Here is a 23,602-nt window from a genome sequence, read left to right as displayed (position 1 = left end):
GGTCCCTACAATTTCTGTCCTGCATTGAGCCCATTTTTGCATGAAATGTTCCCTTGGTATCTCTAATTTTCTTGAAGAGATCTCTGGTCTTTCCCATTCTATTGTTTTCCTCTATTTCTTTGCATTGATCACTGAGGAAGGCTTTCTTATCTCTCCTTGCTATTCTTTGGAACTCTGCATTCAAATGGGTATATCTTTCCTTTTCTCCTTTGCTTTTCACTTTCTGTCTTTTCACAGCTATTTGTAAGGCCTCTTCAGACAGCCATTTTGCTTTTTTGCATTTCTTTTTCTTCGGGGTGTTCTTGATTCCTGTCTCCTGTACAGTGTCACGAACCTCCATCCATAGTTCATCAGGCAGTCTGTCTATCAGATCTAGTCCTTTAAATCTATTTCTCACTTCCACTGTATGGTCATAAGGGATTTTATTTAGGTCATACCTGAATGGTCTCGTGGTTTTCTCCACTTTCTTCAATGTAAGTCTGAATTTGGCAATAAGGAGTTCATGATCTGAGCCACAGTCAGCTCCTGGTCTTGTTTTTGCTGACTGTATAGAGCTTCTCCATCTTTGGCTGCAAAGAATATAATCAATCTGATTTTGGTGTCGACCATCTGGTGATGTCCATGTGTAGCGTCTTCTCTTGTGTTGTTGGAAGAGGGCATTTGCTATGACCAGTGCGTTCTCTTGGCAGAACCCTATTACCCTTTGCCCTGTTCACTCTATACTCCAAGGCCAAATTTGCCTGTTACTCCAGGTGTTTCTTGACTTCCTACTTTTGCATTCCAGTCCCCTATAATGAAAAGGACATCTTTTTTGGGTGTTAGTTCTAGAAGGTCTTGTAGGTCTTCATAGAACTGTTCAACTTCGGCTTCTTCGGCATTACTGGTCAAAACATAGACTTGAATTACCGTGATAGTGAATGGTTTGCCTTGGAAACGAATGGAGATCATTCTGTCGTTTTTGAGATTGCATTCAAGTACTGCATTTTGGACTCTTTTGTTGACTATGACAGCTACTCCATTTCTTTTAAGGGATTCCTGCCCACAGTAGTAGATATAATGGTCATCTGAGTTAAATTCACCCATTCTAGTCCATCTTAGTTCACTGATTCCTAGAATGTCGATGTTCACTCTTGTCATCTCCTGTTTGAGCACTTCCAATTTGCCTTGATTCATGGACCTAACATTCCAAGTTCCTATGTAATATTGCTCTTTACAGCATCGAACCTTGATTCTATCACCAGTCCCATTAGGGGACGACAGAGGATGAGATGGCTGGATGGCATCAATGACTAGATGGACATGGGTTTGGGTGGACTCCGGGAGTTGGTGATGGACAGGGAGGCCTGGAGTGCTGCGGTTCATGGGGTCGCAAAGAGTTGGACATGACTGAGAGACTGAACTGAGCTGAAGTGTGAATGGTCAAAACTTGCTGATCAGCCACATGAAAATGCAAACACTGATACTGAAAGAGAGAGTTTGGGAAGGAAGAGTACACTCAGAGAATAAAGACTTCTGTTTGAATTCCTGCTACCAGTAACTAGATGTTTGTCTTTGGGTTTGTTACATAATTTCTCTGAGCCAATTCTCTCATCTATAAAGCAATATCTTCTCCCTATGATTTTTATAAGAACTACATGTATTAAAGCATTAAGCATAGTGCCTCATCCAGCACAGAGCTAAATAATTTTTCTCTTTCCCACCTTTCAGTTTGATTTCTCAGCAGTTCTTGACCCAGCTGGCTTCTCCTTTGCTCTTGATGACACATCTCTGACCTGTGTCTTCTGCAGACTTCCTCATTCCAGAAAAAGCCTCACCATCTGGGCAGGAGTACAAGCCGGCAGCCGGAGCGTTACCTGATTCTGTTCTTCCACTCTCCACACCGAGGCCGTTACCAAGCCCTGTCAACCCTCTATCAAGATGATCCTCGTGTTCCCTTTGAAGTCAAAATCTAAAGTTCTTAGAGGCGATGTTCAAAAATATCAAGAGACTGCGAAAACCTGTAATAAAGTCTGCTAAGTCACTTCAGTCGTGTCCGATTTTGTGCAACCCCATAGACGGCAGCCCACCAGGCTCCGCCGTCCCTGGGATTCTCCAGGAAAGAACACTGGAGTGGGTTGCCATTTCCTTCTCCAATGCATGAAAGCGAAAAGTGAAAGTGAAGTCGCTTAGTCATGTCCGACTCTTTGCAACCCCATGCCAAAGGGTTTGATCACAACTAGAGAAATGGATTAAAGGCAAAAACTATTCCTTAGAACACTGGTTCTACAGAAGGTCAGTGGATGTTAGAAAAGAGACATATGGCCCAATAAATTTGGAAAATTCTAAATTAAACCCAGTTTGACAGATTTTCACTATAGTTACTATTTTTACCCTAAGGCCTCTCATAATCTCTAAGCATATGTTGTGAATCCATAGGAAGAGACTGGGTTTTCTTTTCCTTCCAATCCATGCCAATCCACTCCCAACTACTTTAAATGAAGCACTTTTCTCCAATGGAAGAACTCCAACATTTGGCTCTTAGCAACAAAGTTAAAATACTATTAATTCCATATCTTATACCCAGGAATTGAGTTCTTCTTTTAGAGGGAAACGTCATTGTTTAAAAAACTTTGATTATGGAACTCCTTTGTTTTATTTCAGAACATACTGCAGGATTGTGTTTCACAGAACTCTTTTAAATCGTAAGTTTTAAAAAGAAAAGAAGAAACAAAAGCAAAACTGACATTTCAGGGTACGTAAAGACTGGGAAGCATGTGTAAGGAAAACACCATCAGCTACTTATTTAATCTTCACATGCCCCAGGACCTCAAACTGTGCCCTTACCCATCACCTGTGGGTACAGGAGGGGCTTCCCAGGTGGCTCAGTGGTAAAGAATCCATCTGCCAATGCAGGTTCGATCCCTGGGTCAGAAAGATCCCCTGGAGAAGGAAATAGCAACCCACTCCAGTATTCTTGCCTAGAAAATACCATAGACAGAGGAACCTAGTGGGCTATAGTCCACAAGGTCGCAAAGGGTCAGACACGACTGAGTGGATGAACACGCATGCACAGAAGTGTCCCACAACAGTTTGATCAGAAGTTTGGCAGCTCAAAATTCCCTACAGAACCTCATGTCCAACCCCCTACATCCACACACACAAACCTCCCCAGGTTTGTCCCCCACCAGGGCTCTTCGGGAGTCAGCTCAGTGATGCTCTAAACTGTGTTAGAGCAGGTTGTTGCTTGTGGTCCCAGAATCACTCAGCTCTGTGCTGCCCACAGTGCACTGCACTCGTGCCTCTGGAATACATCTCTGAGATCTCAGTCAAGCCACCACCCACGTGATCACCCACACCAGCCCACGGGCATTGGCTGTGCTGTTTCACTCTCCAAATCACCCACCCTGCCTCTGACTCAACCTGAGCCAGTGCTGCCCCTGGTTTCCTGCATCCCCTGCTCCCTCCTAGAGATCAGTTTCCCCTAAGGGCTCCGGCGTACCTCCCTCTCCCTGGTGTTGCCCATTCTTAGAGGAGACCCTAAACACAGCTGCTTCTCCCAGGGGACTATGACTGTTTTCGGATTTCATACTTAAAACTATCTCCTCCTCTGGAGGTCATGTGTGACACCAGGATGACTAATCCCACTGTCATTTCCTCAGGGATGCTAGAGACCAAGGATGCATCCCCTGGGGCCCACTCTTGCCTGCCTCCTGATTCTGTACATAAATTCTTCTTAACTTACAGTCACAGCAATTCATTTTCATATTGTCTATGGTTGATTTCCATTATGATGCCAGAGGTGAACACTTTGATACAGAGGTCTCTCAGGAACTGAGACCATACAGCCCACAAAGCCTAAAGTATTTCCTTTTTAGACCATTACAGTAAACATTTGCTGACATCTCCACTGATGAAAGAACAGAGCAGTGTTACTCTTCAGCTCAGCCAGCAGAATTTGAAGAGGGCCACCTTTGTGCACAAAGATCAGCGATCCCATTTGCCAAAGTAACAAGGTAAGAGAATCAAAGAATGAGACACTGTTCTAGCACATTCCTGGAGCACTATAGGCCACTCTGATCATGAAACTTAAATAGTCAGAATGAAGGCCTACATGACAATGATAAACCCCAGAATGAAGATCACAACTATTTCTGGGTGAAGGGATAAGAATGCACTCAGGGAAGGGAAAGAGGATTTCAATTATATTTACAACAGTGGTCTCTTAGACTGAGTAAGAAGTACAGCGGTTTCTCAGGTCGCATGGTAAGTACAAAAAGGCTCATTTCTTTGCATGTGCTACATAGCTTCCAGATCCACTTGCCTCTTCACCCCTTCTTCGTCAAGTCATGGTGGGCACACCCAGGTGGTCTGCCTCCTGCCTTATCTCTGGGTCTGGCAAATATGGAGCTCCAGCAGGATCGAAAAGACAGGAACTGAAGTCAGGGTACCTGTAATCCCAGATTCCTGCAAACTGAGTGTGACCCTGGACTGAAAGTCACAGCTCCTAACAGGAGATCTCCGCACAGTCCTCTGCCTCCAGTAACTGCTCCCTCTGTATAGGATATCTACTGCCACGTAACAAACTCAGAAGCTTAACACAATGAACATCTATTATCTCACAGATTCTGAGTCCCTCTGCCTCAAGTTCTCTCAGAAAGCTGTAAGCCAGGGGTCAACAGGAGCTGCAGTTTCATCTGAAGACTCAATTGAGGGAGAATTTACTTCCAGCTCACTCATTATGGTGTCACAGGTTGCTGGGCTGAGGAATCTCAGCTTCCTGTAGTAACAGCTTCTCAATAGGCAGCTGAAGCCATGGCAGCCTGCTTCCTCCAAAGCAACTGATACAACAAGCAAGTCTTTTGCAACCTAAACTCAGAAGTTATGTCCCATTAAGTTCAATTCATTAGAAGCGAGTGACTAGGTCCAGCCCCCACTCAAGAGGAAGGGAACACACAAGGGCATGAACACCCTGCTTACTGGGCAGAGGGGGTGGGAGGGGCCATCTCAGCGGCTGTCCACCACACTCCCCCAGGCCGGGGGTAACAACCAGCTGCTATGCCCTGCCGCCCGACGGTCACTAACACAGTCACCCAGGTTTCCTCAAACTCGGGCTTGTTGTTTTTGTTTAGTCACTAAGTCGTGTCTGATTCTTTGGGACCCCGTGGACTGTAGACCACCAGGTTCCTCTATCATGGGATTTCCCAACCAAGAATACTGGAGTGGGTTGCCATTTCCTTCTCCAGGGGATCTTCCCAACTCAGGGATCAAACCCATGTTTCCTGCATTGGCAGCCGGATTCTTTATCACTAAGCCACCAGGGAAGCCCTTTAACCTGGTTAATAATTCCTTATTAAGCTCTCCACAAATTGTCCTAGCTTTTCAGGACCCTGATTTATACATTATGCTTACGATTATTTTGTATGTCTAAAATATTTCTTACTAAAAATATTTTTAAATATGTTATAAAGGTTGTGCTACAATGTGATCTTGATCATAGAACATTAGAAAAATGGACATACACTTGTTTACCAAAGCCAATCTTTCTTAATGATTGAAATAGTTTGAAGATAAATAAACACCAATGAATAAAGTGAAGTAGCCTTCTTGAAGTAGTACCTAACACCTACTTGCCTAAAAATTTAGTGAATTCAAAAAGGGTTTAGATAAATCACTATGATTAGTCAGTTTTCATTTCTCAAATCTCCAAATATTTTGGATATATTCTCTAGTCTGGTAAAATATTAATCTCCCCTCCCACAAAAGCTCCTTAGCTCCACCATCAGGACACAGCATTATCTATACAGAGCTGACAAGTTACTGCTTAGTACATTCTCCTAGCTCCTTCATCTTGTAATAAACCAGTTTTGTAAAGCATGTGCCCTACTATTTAAAAATCACTTTAAACAGTCTCACAAATTAGGAAGGTCAGGATAGTTTAAATTCAATATAACATTCTACTCATAATCCTCACTTTATGTAAAATCACTTCAAAAATTCCATTAATATCCATAATAAAGTCCAAGAGGAAAGCAGTTGCAAATTAAGCTTGGAAATGAAAGGATCAATTACTAACGCTCAGAAAATTTGGGCGCCACAAGAATAATATTTGAAAGACTCAGGGCTTTCATTTTTCCAAACAGCTCAATGTAAAAGACAATAGTAAAAGTAAACTGAACAAGGCTCTGAAAGAGGAGAAGATGGGGCTGCTGATGCTGCTAAGTCACTTCAGTCATGTCTTTGTGACCGCATAGACTGTAGCCCATCAGGCTCCTCTGTCCTCGGGATTCTCCAGTCAAGAACACTGGAGTGGGTTGCCATGCCCTCCTCCAAGGGATTGAACCTGAATCTCTTACATCTCCTGCATTGGCAGGCAGGTTCTTTACCACCAGCACCACTTGAGAAGCCCCAGAAAATGGAGACACACAGCCAAAAAAAGGACTAGGGAACAAGGTTCAAAACAAACTCTACAATTGCAAGTAATTTGAATCCTTCCTTGTTTCTTACATAAGAAATGGAATTCGTTCTGATAGAACAGGGTGAGATCAGAAAAAAGAAAATGGGGAACTAGAAAGAAAGATAAGCTAAAAGCAATAATGAAAATTAATCATAACATCTGGGAAAATTTAGATGACCTTTATCGGAACAGAGACACAAATTCCATTGAGATTAATTACGATATTTTTCAACTTTGACTCTAAGTGAAATATGAATCTAGAGAATAAAATGTTTACCTTTAATGAAATAACTAGGTAATAATGCAATACTGTCTCACAGACAGGTTGAAAACATTTTTCCACTACTAACATTCCTGTCAATAATGGACATTTTCATCAATCACTGCCATATTTAACTAATCAGAAGTTTAGTACTAATGCTAGAATAATTTTCATTTTATTTCATCCCAGAGAATTATTTTTATCCCAATAGTATCTATCACATTCTGAAAAAGAAATGGGAAGCAGGACTTTACATGTTAGCTCAATACTTACAGATCCCAGGGTCCCGACCCATCCCTCTCCCTCTCCCTCTCCTCCACCTGAGTATAAGTCCCAAGCCAGGATGGAGGCAACTCATTTCTGGAACATCTAGCCATTAGGATAGAGATACAGACATAATATCCAAAGAATAAATCTAAAATTGATGGCAATTTTTATCCTTAGTCATTGGATAAGTTATAGATTTCCTAATCTTCTACTGAACCTTGAGAAAAACACAGCCAATCACTTTGGAAAGATATTGATGTTTATAAAATACATGCTTTGTACATCTGGAGAAGGAAATGGCCACCCACTCCAGTACTCTTGTCTGGAAAATCCCATGGATGGAGGAGCCTGGAGGGCTACAGCCGATGGGGTTGTGAAGAGTCAGACACGACTGAGCGACTTCATTTTCACTTTTCACTTTCATGCATTGGAGAAGGAAATGGCAACCCACTCCAGTGTTCTTGCCTGGACAATCCCAGGGATGGCGGAGCCTGGTGGGCTGCCGTCTATGGGGTCGCACAGAGTCGGACACGACTGAAGCGACTTAGCAGCAGCAGCTTTGTATATCTGATCTGAAGAGAACAGTATATTTTTAAATTAAAGAAAATTGTTAAAATGAGTAAATTTTATTGCTTGAGAATAGCTTTTAAACCTAATAACTGCTTGCACATAAAAATTAATCTATGACATTAAATACTAAGTGTATACTTCAAAATTAACTAGATTTGTCCATTACAATCATCTGAAAAAGTTTATTATTTTACATTTTGCAGTCAACAAATTCTTTCAAGTCTTATGAACAACCACCTCAAAACACAGTAAATATCACTGGCCGTTAACAAAAACTCTGAGGAAGCTCATACCCTGACAGTAATGACTCATCATTCTATGTTTATTAGCAGGTTATAGGTGAATAAATACCATCAATACTAATAAATCACCTTAAATCATCATGTTGAAACAGATTATGGTGATAATATCAATGTCATAGTTGTATCACTTATTCCATCTGTATTACCTCTTTCCACGTATGCCTCATTACCTCCTTTTCCCCATTACTCATTGAAAAGGGGCATCATCTACTTAAATGTCATGAAAAAAATAGGTCACGAGTAAATGAAAGTCAAAGGCTTGTAACGGGAACAAAAACTTTTCAGTGAATGTTAATATTAACTTTCATTTGATTTAAGAAATGTAGTATTCGTATCTGAAGAGAAACTTTGCTTTGAGTATAATACATTTGAATGATGTAGAGCTTTTGTCTTTTAGAGTTCAGAGCTCCTCATTACCAAGAGAGAGATCACTAAATTACAGAACAATAAGCTGAAATATTTGAAAGGAAATGCTGGTACGTTTGATTTAATCAAAAGATTATAAAATGACATTATCAAATCTTTCAGACAAGGAAAATGACTTCTTTCAAATTGGAATCAAACAAAAATCATACAATGGAATTCCATTCTAACTTGGAAATTTTTTAAAACATTCACTCCATTCAACAAATACTGCCTCACCACCTATTTATTGGATCCTACCATGAGTTACACACCATACCAGGTGCTGAAAATATGTAGATAAGATCTCTGCACTCATGATGCTTAGGGTCCATGAGGAAGAAGGGAAGCAGATTCTGCAACACTGAGAGATAAGGACACTATTAAAGGTATACATTCAAAGACAGCTTCGAGTTACTGTTATAACAGAGATGTTGTCTTAGTCCCTTCAGGCTGCTATAACAAATACCACAGGCTGGGTAGCTTATAAACAATAGAAATGTATTACTCACAGTCCTAGAGGCTGGACGTCTGAGATCAAGGTGCCAGCATGGTCAGGTAGGAGCTCTCTTCTGTATTTCAGCCTTCTCATTGTATCCACACATGGTGAAAGAATCAAGAGAGCTCTCTGAGGGTCTTTTATATGAGCACTAATTCCACTCATGAGGGTTCCAGCTCCTAATCTAATCACCTCCCAAAGACACCACCAACCAATACCTTTGGGGGCTAGGATTTCAACCTATGAATTTGGGAGAAACACAAACATTCAAACCATAGCAGATGCGCTATGGTCTCTCTTAACAAGATAAAGAACATTTCTTAAAAGCTCTATTGGATAATGAGCTCATCTTGGAGATGAGAAAAGGAAAACAAAGTGTCAGTTTATGTTTGGAAGTTTTCTCAATGTACACTATTAATATCACTGCTGCTGCTGCTGCTAAGTCGCTTCAGTCGTGTCCAACTCTGTGCGACCCCATAGACGGCAGCCCACCAGGCTCCGCCATCCCTGGGATTCTCTAGGCAAGAATACTGGAGTGGGTTGCCATTTCCTTCTCCAGTGCATGAAAGGGAAAAGTGAAAATGAAGTCGCTCAGTCGTGTCCAACTCTTAGTGACCCCATGGACCGTAGCCTACCAGGCTCCTCCGTCCATGGGATTTTCCAGACAAGAGCACTGGAGTGGGGTGCCATTGCCTTCTCCGATTAATATCACTAGTACACTATTAATGTGTACTATTACTACACTATTAATGGTCCTTGGAAAGGTCCTTAGAAAGAAAAATAGAAGACATGTTAATGTTTTATGAGTCTGATGTGATAACAATGAACTGATGGTTGAGACCTGACAAAAAATAAAGTTTTGATTTGATAACCAGTCTATATCCTTGAGCAATTAGCCTCCTTTTTCTGTGCTTTAAAGAGAAATGAAAGGATAGCTATACCCCATTCTGCCCTACAGCCGAGGTGTACCAGCCCTGCTGTTAACAAGGACCAGTCAGGAGTTAGCATGAGTGTGTGTATGGAGGAGAGGCATGGGGAGCTCTATGAAGAAGTCTGAGACCTAATCACAGAGTCATTATATCTCTTCCATGCTAATCATTTCCAATCTTTTCTCCTCTAACATCACCTAACTGGAGAGGGCGAGACAGAGATCATATGGCTGAGTCTCCCTCCCCCCAGATGGTTTTATCCTGTAGGGGGAAATGCACTGGCTGACCCGCAAAGTTTATGGCTCTGATCAGGAGGGTCATATATGAAATAGATCACTCCATACCACCAAGTCTGCTCTTTGTTCTGCAACTTTGTCAAGTGCCTTGTGGAAAATGCTCAATTTGGTCAAAACACGTATAGAAGTTCAGCAACCTCATAGAAAAAACTTGGCCCAAAGCCATTCTGTAATAAGCCATTACCACAGTACAAACGGGTTCCTCCTAGATAGAATCCATGCTTTCAGAGGATAGAGACCAAGTCTTTCATCATGTCCCCAGAGTGTGGCACTAGCATGTTTTCCCCTGTATGAGATGCTTCAGAACTCAGGAAGGACCAAATGAATGAAAGATTCCCTGAAAGATTCATACTAATGTCAAATACTGGCTTCTCAGTTCAGTTCAGTTCAGTCACTCAGTCGTGTCCGACTCTTTGCAACCCCATGGACTGCAGCACGCCAGGCCACCCTGTCGATCACCAACTCCCAGAGTTTACCCAAACTCATGTCCATTGAGTCGGTGATGCCATCCAACCATCTCATCCTCTGTCATCTCCTTCTCCTCCTGCCCTCAATCTTTCCCAGCATCAGGGTCTTTTCCAATGAGTCAGCTCTTCCCATAAGGTGGCCAGAGTATTGGAGTTTCAGCTTCAACATCAGTCCTTCCAATGAACACTCAGGACTGATCTCCTTTAGGATGGACTGGTTGGACCTCCTTGCTGTCCAAGGGACTCTCAAGAGTCTTCTCCAACACCACAGTTCAAAAGCATCAATTCTTTGGCGCTCAGCTTTCTTTATAGTCCAACTCTCACATCCATACATGACTACTGGAAAAACCATAGCCTTGACTAGATGGATCTTTGTTGACAAAGTAATGTCTCTGCTTTTTAATATGCTATCTAGGTTGGTCATAACTTTCCTTCCAAGGAGTATGCATCTTTTAATTTCATGGCTGCAGTTACCATCTGCAGTGATTTTGGAGCCCAGAAAAATAAAGTCAGCCACTGTTTCCACTCTTTCTCCATCTATCTGCCATGAAGTGATGGGACCAGATGCCATGATCTTAGTTTTCTGAATGTTGAGCTATAAGCCAACTTTTTCACTCTCTTCTCTCACTTTCATCAAGAGGCTCTTTAGGTCTTCTTCACTTTCTGCCATTAAGGGTGGTGTCATCTGCATATCTGAGGTTATTGATATTTCTCCCGGCAATCTGGATTCCAACTTGTACTTCTTCCAGCCCAGCGTTTCTCATGATGTACTCTGCACATAAGTTAAATAAGCAGGGTGACAATATACAGCCTTGACGTACTCCTTTCCCGATTTGGAACCAGTCTGTTGTTCTGTGTCCAGTTCTAACTGCTGCTTCCTGACCTACATACAGATTTCTCAAGAGGCAAGTCAGGTGGTCTGGTATTCCCATCTCTTTCAGAATTTTCCACAGTTTATTGTGATCCACACAGTCAAAGGCTTTGGCATAGTCAATAAAGCAGAAACTAATGTCAAATATTGGCTTCTACTTTACTTATTTTTTAATTTGTCCATTTTTAATTGAAGGATAATCGCTTTACAATACTGGTGAACATGAATCAGTCAGAGGTACACATATGTCCCTTCCCTCTTGAACCTCCCTCCCACCTCCTACCCCATCCTACCCATTTAGTTTGTCACAGAGCCATGGTTCGAGTTCCCTGAGTCATACAGCAAATTCCCACTGGCTATCTATTTACATGTGGTGGTGTATATGTTTCCATGCAACCCTTTCCATTCATCCCACCCTCTCCTTCCTCCTCCTGTGTCCACAAGTCTGTTCTCTATGTCTGCATCTTCAGGCTGCCCTGAACATAAGTTTATCTATATTATCTTCCTAGATTCCATATATATGCATTAATATACTATATTTGTTTTTCTCTTTCTGACTTACTTCACCTTGTATAACAGGCTCTAAGTTCATCCACCTCATCAGAACTTACTCAAATGTGTTCCTTTTTACGGCTGAGTAATATTCCATTGTGTATATGTATGTACCACTAGTTTCCTTATTTTATTTTTAAACATAATACACAGGTACATCTGTTTACAGCAGAAACAGTGATTCCACAGGATAGAATCACTTCCAAACCAACCGGCCAAGCCATCACAGAGAGGCCTCGGGGTTGCTGTGCACCCCTCTAGGTGGTGAGCCCTGCTCAGCATCTTCCCAGCTGCAGATCCCATTGATGGAATCAACTGTTTCCATAAGGTCTAGTCAAAAAGGAGAAAGGTATTGGTGACCTTCTCTTTGCTACAGATGGGTAATAACAGGTGGATAAGTTCATATGCACTCTTCCAAGTTATGGTTTCTGGGCATACTCTGACAGACAAACACAAAATCAATAGGACTATGGCCAGAAAGTGGCCAACATGGAAAATAAAGAACTCTTAACTCCAATTGTCTCATTTTTTTCCCACTATTTCCCTAAGAACCATGGTGAATTTTTTTTTCCTATTATTTTTTTTATTATTATTATTTTTTTTAATTTGTTTTGCCATACATTGACATGAATCCTCCATGGGTGTACATGTTTTCCCCTTCTAGAACCCCCCTTCCACCTCCCTCCCCATCCCCTCCCTCATGGTGAATTATGAAACTGCAGGGTTCCCACATTTCATTGTAAAGGCTATCTGATCGGGCCGTGGTCCTCATCTTTGTACCTCCTCCCCTATCTTCTAACCTCAACCCCATCCCAAGACCTACGACTGTTTACAGAACACAGTAAAACTCATAAATGTTTGCCAAATGACTGGCATTTCTTTGTAGCTAAACATAATACAGAGGAAATATATATATTGATATATATTCTTAGAAATCCTTATACATTTGAAAATCTGAGGAGGCCAATGAATAATAATTCAAATTATTGAAAAAACTGAAAAAAACTATACTGAAAAAACTCAGAAAAGGAAACCAAACATCTCATTATCCTAAAATAACTGCTGGAATCTGTTACAAATGTATTTTTATTATTTTTACTGAATTTCCTTATAACTTCATTCCATAATCTTTTTAATTGAAAAGAAAGCTATCTAAATCATTGAAATTCAACTGCCTGTTTGCTCACAGAAGATATTTATATAATTGTTTGTTTCTCCAATAAAAATAACTGGTTCACTGCATGCAGAATTGAATTCATTTGATGGCATTTCAATTCCTAACTATATCTAAAAGGAAGAACAATTTGGAATTTCATTGGAGTTTTACTGAATTCTTTGATAATAAGCTGGCACATTATGGGCATCAAGTTTTTCTTGCTACACTATAGACATAATTCATATCCACTCTTATAAACATTTGGGTTAACCACAGTTCACTTTTTTCTTCAAAAAATGGTGACTTTTAAACACTGGGACAAGAAATCTAGATTTTAGTTTATTATTCAGCATGGCTTCTGGTTGTTTCCATTCTGAATCTACATTACTAGTAAATCAATTCTAATTTTCTCAAAACTAAAATTACTCAAGAAAAATTTCAGCAATAGCAAACACTGATCCAGCATGAAAACTGAAATAATTTAAAATTCATCACTTGATCTGTTCCCTCACCCATTCCCTATTAGAAATAAAATAACTCTTCATCCCTCCCCCAACTCTATGCCAGTGAAATTGAGTTGCTGCATCACTCTTTTATACCAAAGACTCCTTTTTTCAAACACAGTTATGCAAGACAGGAATAGCTTCTCAAAAAAACACAATTATGTCAGGTAATTATTTAATAACTAGGTAATTCAAATGCTCCCAAGTTTTAGGCAATAATATTTATTTGGTGAAATGCAATGAATTTCTTATGTTAAGTGGAACTGTCTAAAATTTTAAGTATAGTTCACGCTCCTTTTATAGATGGTGCTTTGGACCCATCTGTTTTCATTAGAGTCAGAGGGAAAAGTCTTTAAAATATGTTAAAATTTTACATAATTTTAAATTTTTTTAAATCATAATAACTTGCTACATTATTTAATGTGTATGTTCATGTATATATTAAATTTATTTTGATATATATGGGAGCAACTATTCTAATCCCATTTTATTGGAGAAAGTGAAAGACGAATGAGTTGTGAAAATGTCTGAAACAAAAGGAACAGGGTTTGGGTTTCCCAATTCTTAATCAAGTGTATCTGTTCTGATTATTAACTTTTAAAGATTCAAATTCTAAAATGAATTAATATCTTGAAAACAAAAATTTATCTCAGCTGCTAAAACAACTTGAAGTTTCAAGATGTTAGTAATTTTCATTTGTTCACATTGGTTCAGTTGCTACAAAGGTCAAGTTTAGAGCACTGTGAATTCCATGCATACAAAAGCACACATTGAGGGTACTCCCTGGTGGTCTAGTGGTTAGGACTCCGCACTGTCACTGCTGCAGGCACAGTTCAATCGCTGGTATGGGAACTAAACAAGAACTAACATCCTGTTAGTCACATGGTGTAGCAAATGAATGAATAAAAGCACACACTGATGCTGCAGACCAATATAAAGAAGGAACTCATTGCACGTGTGGCAATGAGCAAAGATGATGAATACAGGTTGGGAAATACTGAGTGTGGTGGAATCCAAAGAGAGATACTCAGGTAGTGTTAGTCAGTAGGCTGCCTGGACTTACCGTGTGCGTGGACTTACCACGCACCACTTAGTTATGAAGACACTTGGGACCCAAAAACAAATCCCAGAAGGGAAACAAAGGAGGGAACAGGTGTCAGTATCTGTTAGGGTCCAGCTGGGGCAGAGAAGCCACATTTATTTTTAATAGAATTTAATATGGGTGATTTTTAATCGTATATTGAATAGCTGAAAAGGCAGAGAGAACTCTAAGCTATCACAGAGTAACAACTGCAGGAAGATGGGGGCATTATTAAAATTCAGAAGCTTGTTGAGGGCGGCCTCGTGTGCCCAGGACCCAGACCGCTGAGGTGGGGGCACTCTTTTTCCTGAGGCTGGTGTCTCTGAGGGAGCTGGAGAAGGCTGATCCCGCCAGTATTAGTGAAATGAAAACCGGATTCAACTGCTGCTGCTGGACTCAGCTGCCGTGGCCAGGGTAAACTGAGGTAAGGATGACCCTGACAAAGTCAAGAAGCCTGCACGAACCAACAGAAAGGCGCAGGTCCCTTCTCCCTCCACCGGCTTGCACTCTCGCTGGCGCCCCTGTTGGCAGAGCCCAACACGGAGACTGCTGATTAAGCAGAAATGTGATACACAGAGTTCCAGCTTTGACATGACAGAGTAGGCAAGAGGAGGATGGTAGGTTTTGAGCTGAGAGAGACAGTAACTTAATAACTGACACATCATGGTTTATTTCAGTTGGAAGCAAGAGGTTCAAAAACAATTTGATAAATGAAATTGAACTGAGTCTCATAGATACCTGATTGCTCTGAGTCATTGCAATGTATCAAGCATGGTATTAAGCATCTTAAATCCATTAGCTCATCTAATTTAATCCTCCCATCAACCATACAAAGTAAACAGTATTAGCCCAGATTATAGATAAGAAAGCCGAGGTTTAAGAAGGTTAGGTAAATTGACCAAGTTATAGAGTTAGTAGTATTTCTGGTCTCAACATTTGTTTTCCTTTATAACTTGAGGTAGCAGTTTTTAAACTGTGGTCTTGGAACCCTCAAGCTCCAAGAGATTACTTGACGGTCCCCAGGGAGAATGTCAGTAAGATGAGTTTGGATGGGCCCCCTTCCCCGGTTCAAATTGCAGAAATTGTACTTTAACTTCTTTTATAAATGAAAGGGGTACACAGGGAATGTAAGAAGCCATGTAAGATTCCACTTGGAAGAAAGAACTATGTTTCTTAAAAAAAGCCTGAAAATCTCCTCCTTAAAAACAGATTAGTATCTTTCTACCCTATAGAGTCACATCTGAACAATTCCTGACTGCTTAGTTTACCATCACTTCTCTCCTATTCGTTTGACTCTCAAATTAAAGGCGAGAATTGCTTTTTCAGTATCCTACTGCTGTCACCTAATTGCTCCTTTCCTAAATTGATGGCTCCTGCTAAGAAAAGACGCTTTCAATTTACCCAAGAGTTTGACAGACTCAATAGTGCTCTTGCCTTCTGCATTGTGTCTCTCCACTCAAGACTGAAGCCCAGAAGCCACCTTATCTCCTAGCCAGCTCCAAAGTCACCTCCTCATTACCTCTTCCAGTTACTATCTGACTTCTCCATCCTATCTATAACCCAGCATCATGCTAAGGCTCTGTGGTTCCTTCAGTTCAGTTCAGTTCAGTCGCTCAGTCGTGTCCGACTCTTTGCAACCCCATGAACCACAGCATGCCAGGCCTCCCTGTCCATCACCAGCTCCCGGAGTTTGCTAAAACTCATGTCCATTGAGTCAGTGATGCTATCCAACCATCTCATCCTCTGTCGTCCCCTTCTCCTCCTGCCCTCAATCTTTCCCAGCATCAGGGTCTTTTCCATTGAGTCAGCTCTTCGCATCAGGTGGCCAAAGTACTGGAGTCTCGTCTTCAACATCAGTCCTTCCAATGAACACCCAGGACTGATCTCCTTTAGGATGGACTGGTTGGATCTCCTTGCAGTCCAAGGGACTCTCAAGAGTCTTCTCCAACAGCACAGTTCAAAAGCATCAATTCTTCCGCTTAGAGAAGAAAAAAAAAATGATTTTTTGACTAGATAGTCTAAAATCATAACAACTATGTAAAAAATTTAAAATGAAGTCCCAAAGAGCATCTGCTGAAGCCTTATTCAGTCTGTTCATCCACCAGCAAGCCAGGAAAGTCCAGCAGTGTATCCTCATTCCACAGAAGAATTTTGTGTTAAGTCAAATCCAGGCAATGTGGGAGACTGGGTTCAATTCCTGGGTTTGGAAGATCCCCTGGAGGAGGGCATGGCAACCTACTCCAGTATTTTTGCCTGGAGAATCCCCATGGACAGAGGGGCCCGGTGGGCTACAGTTCATGATGTTGGAACGAGTCACACACAGCTGAGCAACTAAGCACAGCACAGCACAGGCATTAAATTAAGGGTTACTAAGAAGCAGTTGTCCTACATGACCTAGAATTTGTAAATCTCTTCATTTATAAGAATTAATTTTATTTCAATTGAGTCTAGTATTTTAGTTATTATGTGAAAGCTATATACGATTATCCTTTGAGAATGAGGTGGGGGATAAAGACTATAAAATTTGGGTCATATTTATAATTAGTTATTAATATGCACATAAAGAAAATCTTTGTGCATCTTAAGATTTATCACAGAATTCTGCAAGTATATCAAAGTATATCGAAGAGCCATGATATGACATTGGATAAGGATGCAAATTAATTTTGAACCATGTGGAGTCATTAAGAATGAAAATGAACATGCCATGGAGAATTAAGGACAATTAAAAACACTTATGGCTTTTTAATGTGTACAAGGAAACTATAACATTTTATCATCATAAAGCAACTACCCTTCATAATATTTAAATGCTTGCATAGAATTAGACAGAATACCTTAAAGGAAAACATTTCCTTAGAGTTGATTAATCATTTCCAAAATACCTTTTCTGATTACTCATTTGACCTAGAGAACAATCCTTTACCCAGGAGAATTACCTGCACCCTCAATTTACAACACCCAAAGATATCTGATAAGCCCAATGTCACACAGAAAGATAAAGAAAAATCACATCTAGTCCTCTGCCTTCCACTATATCACACACAGAATCCAGCAAGACACATGGACATAGCGAAGTGCCTTCACCAGCACACCAGTGTAAACATGTGCTCCTGTGTGCACACACAGGCTCTCCTTAATCTAAAATAACAAGGAAAACTTTAAATCATTCCAAAAATGGTATTTGGAGCTGCTTTATTATATGAAACTATAAACTCACACAGCTAAACTTAATTTTGCTGTATGTGCATTTATCACAGTCCACTAGGAGTTATTATATTTTCATACATCTCAATTTCACTATTAGACCATGAACTCTGAGAAAAAGAACAATGCACCACTTGCTGACTCAGCAGTAAAGAATCCACCTGCAATTCAGGAGACACAGGAGACATGGGTTCCTTAAAGCCCTGGGTTAGGAAGATCCCCTGGTGGAGGAAATGGCAACCCACTCCAGTATTCTTGTTGGAGAACTGCATGGACAGAGGAGCCTGGCAGGCTACAGTCCATAGCCTCGCAAATAGACAGGACTGAAGTGACTTAGCACAGCACACAAATGTACTTTTGTCCTCAGAGAATTTAACAAAATGCCTTACACATAGTGTGTATTCAATACTTGGGGTGAATTATAATTCAAGCATAACTATAGCACAAATCTTCTAAGACTAAAACAAATTTAACTGTTTTTACAAAGTTAACTGAGGCAAATCCTTGATGTAGATTAATCAAGACAATTTAGTGTCAGAGTCAGACACAAACTCTAAAATCTAACCAATGTAACAATGAATTTTTTGAGATTTAGAAGCCTTTTCATAAGCTTCTGTTTTACCTGTTACCCCTGTTTTAGGCTTCCCTTGTGGCTCAGCTGGTGAAGTATCTGCCTGCAAATGCGGGAGACCTGGGTTCAATCCCTGGGCTGGGAAGATCCCCTGGAGAAGGAAAAGGCTACCCACTCCAGTATTGTGGCCTGGAGAATTCCACGGACTATACAGTCCATGGAGTCGCAAAGAGTTGGACACGACTGAGCGACTTTCCCTTTCCCTTTCTTTCCTGTTTTAGGCAGTTTTTGGTGTTGTTAATCTATAGTCAGAATCTTAAATCAATGCACATCTAGAGTGCTTGACATATATGGATTGAGCCACTGCTAGATTCTTAATAAAAATGTGTTGTGTGAATAAATGAAGAATGCCATCAGCAAGTAGCCCAGGGACACAGAAAGATGCTAAGCTGTGTCACTCAGGCTCCAGGCATTAATTTCCACATGGAACCAGATTAATCTGCTGCTTCAGCTTCTTCAAGTCCCCCCACTGATCTGAGAAGCAGATAAGTCACACGCTATGCCACTTACATCGACATGAGCCCCCAGAAAAAGAGCCATTAAAGCTGTAGTAAATTGAGGTCTTACTTTTATAGCAAGGTCTCAGCTCAGGACCCATCAGTTTCACTCACCTGATCCACAGTGAAGAAGAAACACTTTCTTACTCTAGAAATCTCATTGTAATTCCACTTCTTTCATTTTCCTAGCATGAGATCATAAGCATCTGGAACTCCATGGCCAGGCCAAAAATGAATGAAGGAATAAGCATTCTACCTGGAAACAAATATGTTGTATGCAATATACATTCCTGGACTTTAATAATATAAAGTGTTTTTCATATTACATTCTCCAATTACTTTCAAACCCTGTGGTTAACAGCTTTTCACCCATTTGAAAGTTCATTTAAAGATGAGAAAAGAATAGCTTGACTTTATTTCTGAACATACAAACATAAAAGTCCTCTTTAATTTTTAAGTTTCCTATTGGAAGTTTCTTTAAAAAAAATTCTTTGATTTTAATTTTTCCCAGGGCCTTTCCATTTTCTAAGGTAATACAAAAGAATCATTATACCTACATGTCCTACATGAAACCATACTCAGTACTTCTTATAGACTCTCCAGATAAAAAGTTTGGCTGTATGTATTTAAGTAATAAACTAGTGAAAAGGTTAAGGAACTAACATCAAGTAAATGAATCCTCAAAAGGCAACTTGAACAAATGCCATCACACACATTACCTCCTTATCAAGATCTTGTCAAGGACAATTTTAATAACCACCCAAGATTTTCTCAGCGTTCAGTTCAAGCCATCTGAATTATAATGAAACATTCCATCTCCTGCGCTATACTGCCATTGTGTCCACTTTGTCCCACGTCACATTAGAAGACATTTTGAAAGAACCACAGTTTTCATATACTTCCCTACCAAATGCATCACATTATCAGAAACTGAAGATGGGGAGAATGCAAATAATTTAAAACTTGGAGCGAGAACCACACATAAGTAATAAAATTTCTGTGCTCTCCTGAGCATTTACAGACCTGTCCTCAATGCTGAGGCTGTCTCTGCTATACTTAATAAAAGTTAATTTGGTAACAAAGATGGAATCCTACACTACTTTGAAATACAGGGAAGAAAAGCATGACTATTAGCTAATATGACAGATGGCAGAGTGACATTCCCACCAAGAGTAGCTGTGATTAATGTATGTGCAAACATCCATTCGATAGAAAAAATCTCCACAGCACAAAACAGAAATTCTGACCAAATCATGGGTCACCATGACAAGTCCTCATTATTTTTCCAACCCCGGAAACTGTCATCCATTTGGAATCTAATGGTTCAGCCACACTGACTGATGATAAAAATAAGGATAGATACTCCTAAACAAAATAGTTACATTATAATGGGTATCTTCTCTGAAAATGGTCTCCGAACCCTGACAGCTCTATTTCTACACACGATGGTTGGTGAGACTGAGGATGGATGCTCAATCCAATTAACACAATCAGATTTCTTCAACTGAAAATCTGATTTGGAATCAAATAACCAGTCTGCCACATGCCAATATAGGCACTCTGGAGCACCTTAGGAAATGAGTCAGTTGAGGGGTGAGGGGCTGGAAAACAGAAAGGAGCTAATGGCTTTCCAATCTTTCCAGCTTTTTTTCAGAGTCCCTGATGCATTCCCGCTCTTGTGATATAGTCCTGTCTCCTCACTATAAATTCCCCTTTGTTGCTTAATTTTCCTTGAGTTGCTGCTGCTGCTGCTGCTAAGTCGCGTCAGTCGTGTCCGACTCTGTGCGACCCCATAGATGGCAGCCCACCAGGCTCCCCCGTCCCTGGGATTCTCCAGGCAAGAGTACTGGAGTGGGTTGCCATTTCCTTCTCCAGGGCATGAAAGTGAAAAGTGAAAGTGGAGTCGCTCAGTCGTGTCCGACTCAGTGACCCCATGGACTGCAGCCCGCCAGGCTCCTCTGTTCATGGGATTTTCCAGGCAAGAGTACTGGAGTGCGGTGCCATTGCCTTCTCCTCCTTGAGTTGACTTGCTACCTAAAACTCAAAGCCTTAATTAATCATACAACTACACATTAAATCAGTTACTGTCGTATTTTTATTTATACTTCCACAAAACTACAACTTACTTTCTCATCTGTATAAGCTCCATGAGAGCAAAGATTACTCTTTATACTCCTTACACATACATCAAACAATACTCTTTGCACACACATATCCTACACAATAGTAATTACTGATATATAGTTATACATTCAATATATTGTTTGAATACAGTAATACATTGAGTATAGTAAGCCAATTTTAAATACTTGTTCATTAATTATGGCTTTCTGTTGACATCTTTTTTTCCTTTTTGCTAAAAATGTTATTGTTTATAATTATGATCCATTGCATGACCTACATACAAGTACATATGTTGTTTGGGAGTGTTTCCTCAGTATTTGCAAACACCAGGAATTAACTTCCTGGCTCTGTTTTCCAACTTTTGGATGACAGATTGTGTTGTGTGCAGTTCCTTATATTACTTCTGAAACTAATCTGTGTTAAAATGCAAACTAAGAAAAACAAAAAGCAGCTCTTGGGAGAATAAATACACCACCCAGAGGGACAGTGAGATTCCCCTCCCCCTGGGAAGTCTGTGTAACTGTAGGGGTCAACAGTCAGCCACCTGTGGCTCTGGCTAAGCCATGAGAAAATCACCATGGGAAAAGAATAAAAGCAAAATGCAGCAGTACAGCATAACCCAAATAAAAGTACATCCGGTTGATCAGTTGGGGTTATCACGCCCTGCTAAGCTAAGAGAAAACACAGTGTGGGCCTTGGAGCGCTGGGGCAGTGGAAGTCCAGAGCGCTGCTTGTGCACACACTGAGGTGTTTTCCCAAGGCACGTGCGGGTCCATGACCTCCAGCTAGGTGATACCTCTTGTACAAAAAAAATAACAAAAATAGTTTGAAGTAATCAATAAAACGGGAGACGTGACCGGGGACACAGGAGGCTGACTTCATCGTAGCACAACAGATACTTTCTGCTTGCCAAGACACTAAATAAAAGTGATGTGGCTCCGAGGAACAGGGCTCTTGACCCAAGAGGTCTTGAGTCCCCTGGTCCCATCTTTAAACCTTTAATTTTGTCTCCAGTTTCTTTTTCCCAAACTGTGCGATGAACACTTTCGATCCCTACCTGCTGTGCTGGCCACAACATGTAACCCGAACAGAAGGAGTTCAACCAGGCAGCTACATTACTGAAGAGCAGGTGGCAGGAAAGAAAAGGGCTACGTTTAGTGATTGTCCACATTTTTTCCTCAAAGTGTCCTTCCAGCTGGTAACCATCACACCTCTTCTCTTGAAATGTCCTCTCTCTGTTATTTGGAATGGAACCATGAGAGTTCTGTTTATATTATCTAACCCCACGGTGACCAGGAGCAAGTCTTTGTTTATTCATTTGAGCGTTCTCACATTCATACCTTCTTATTCCCAATAACAAAAGTCAATGTCCTCATTACTTCACTCTGAGATCAAGCAACAATCTCAGGACTCTCTACTTTATCTCATTTCTTATCAATCTGTCCTCCATAATACTGCCAGTTCCAAAGCTACGTGTTTCTACATCACTCCTTTACTAAAAAATCGATACAGTTCTCAGAGGTCAAAACTGATCCCATTTAACCATTCAGCTTCATTTCCTACTTTATTTATTCATCCATTCAACAATGTATGACCATCCTGCAAGGGGAGCAATTTTTTAAGCATTAGGAACACAGTGAAGAGTATAGATAAGTAAACAAAATGCAATACGGTGGTATTAAGCTGTATGACAGAGATATGCATATGGTGCTAAGACAGCATACAGAAGGCAGTCTCTGTGCATTAATCCAAAAAGGCTTCCTGGAAGAAACGATACCAAGAAATGAAATCTAAAGGGCAAATAGTTATTAGGAAGGTAATGGTGAGTAAGAAAGTAGCCTTGGGAGAGCTAGGGACAGGGATATGGAGAAAGGGAAGTATTTTAGGCAGGAAGAAATACATGCATGGACGAGCAAGCAGGTGGTGGCAACAGAGATGAAAGAAACTGGATAAAGATAGTTACAATCAACAGGACTCAGTTAACAGATTGGATGTGGGAGGTAAAAGTGAGGGAAGAACCAAAAATGACTACCAGATACCTAGCATAAGAACTGTGTACACGGGAGTATCCTATAATGAAGTGGATACGAAGGCGTTTGATAAGAAGATCACCAAGTCTGAAGAAAATGGTTTTTCAGTATAGCATCTTGGGTACAGGTAAGAATACTTTAAAAGGTGGGCTCCTGAGAAGGATACATCAATATATTTATAGAAGAATATGGACCAAATACTGTGGATCAGATCATGAACTCCTTATTGCCAAATTCAGACTTATGTTGAAGAAAGTGGAGAAAACCACTAGACCATTCAGGTATGACCTAAATCAAATCCCTTATGACTATACAGTAGAAGTGAGAAATAGATTTAAAGGACTAGATCTGATAGACAGACTGCCTGATGAACTATGGATGGAGGTTCGTGACACTGTTCAGGAGACAGGAATCAAGACCATCCCCAAGAAAAAGAAATGCAAAAAAGCAAAATGGCTGTCTGAAGAGGCTTTACAAATAGCTGTGAAAAGAAGGGAAGTGAAAAGCAAAGGAGAAAAGGAAA

The 23,602-nt window shown here is 40.6% G+C and overlaps 1 protein-coding gene across 4 annotated transcripts in view; it reads right to left on the bottom strand.

Moving 5' to 3' along the window:
• Positions 1-23,602, bottom strand: part of LOC145528812 (uncharacterized) — a 612,770-nt gene that overhangs the window by 501,839 nt on the left and 87,329 nt on the right. For 2 of the 4 annotated variants that reach the window (XR_014070713.1, XR_014070710.1), the window contains exon 1: positions 22,107-22,293. The gene's annotated coding sequence lies outside the window, so the exon portion shown is untranslated. Of the gene's footprint in view, positions 1-8,748; positions 8,821-15,236; positions 16,569-19,039; positions 19,182-22,106; positions 22,294-23,602 lie in introns of those variants that run through there. The other 2 variants (XM_081547827.1, XR_014070716.1) reach the window with 2 other exon arrangements.

The sequence above is a fragment of the Giraffa tippelskirchi genome, chromosome 12 (genome assembly GCF_054371585.1).
Source record: "Giraffa tippelskirchi isolate mGirTip1 chromosome 12, T2T-mGirTip1v1.2.pri, whole genome shotgun sequence".
Classification (NCBI taxonomy): domain Eukaryota; kingdom Metazoa; phylum Chordata; class Mammalia; order Artiodactyla; family Giraffidae; genus Giraffa; species Giraffa tippelskirchi.
This window is presented reverse-complemented; position numbering and strand designations above follow the sequence as displayed.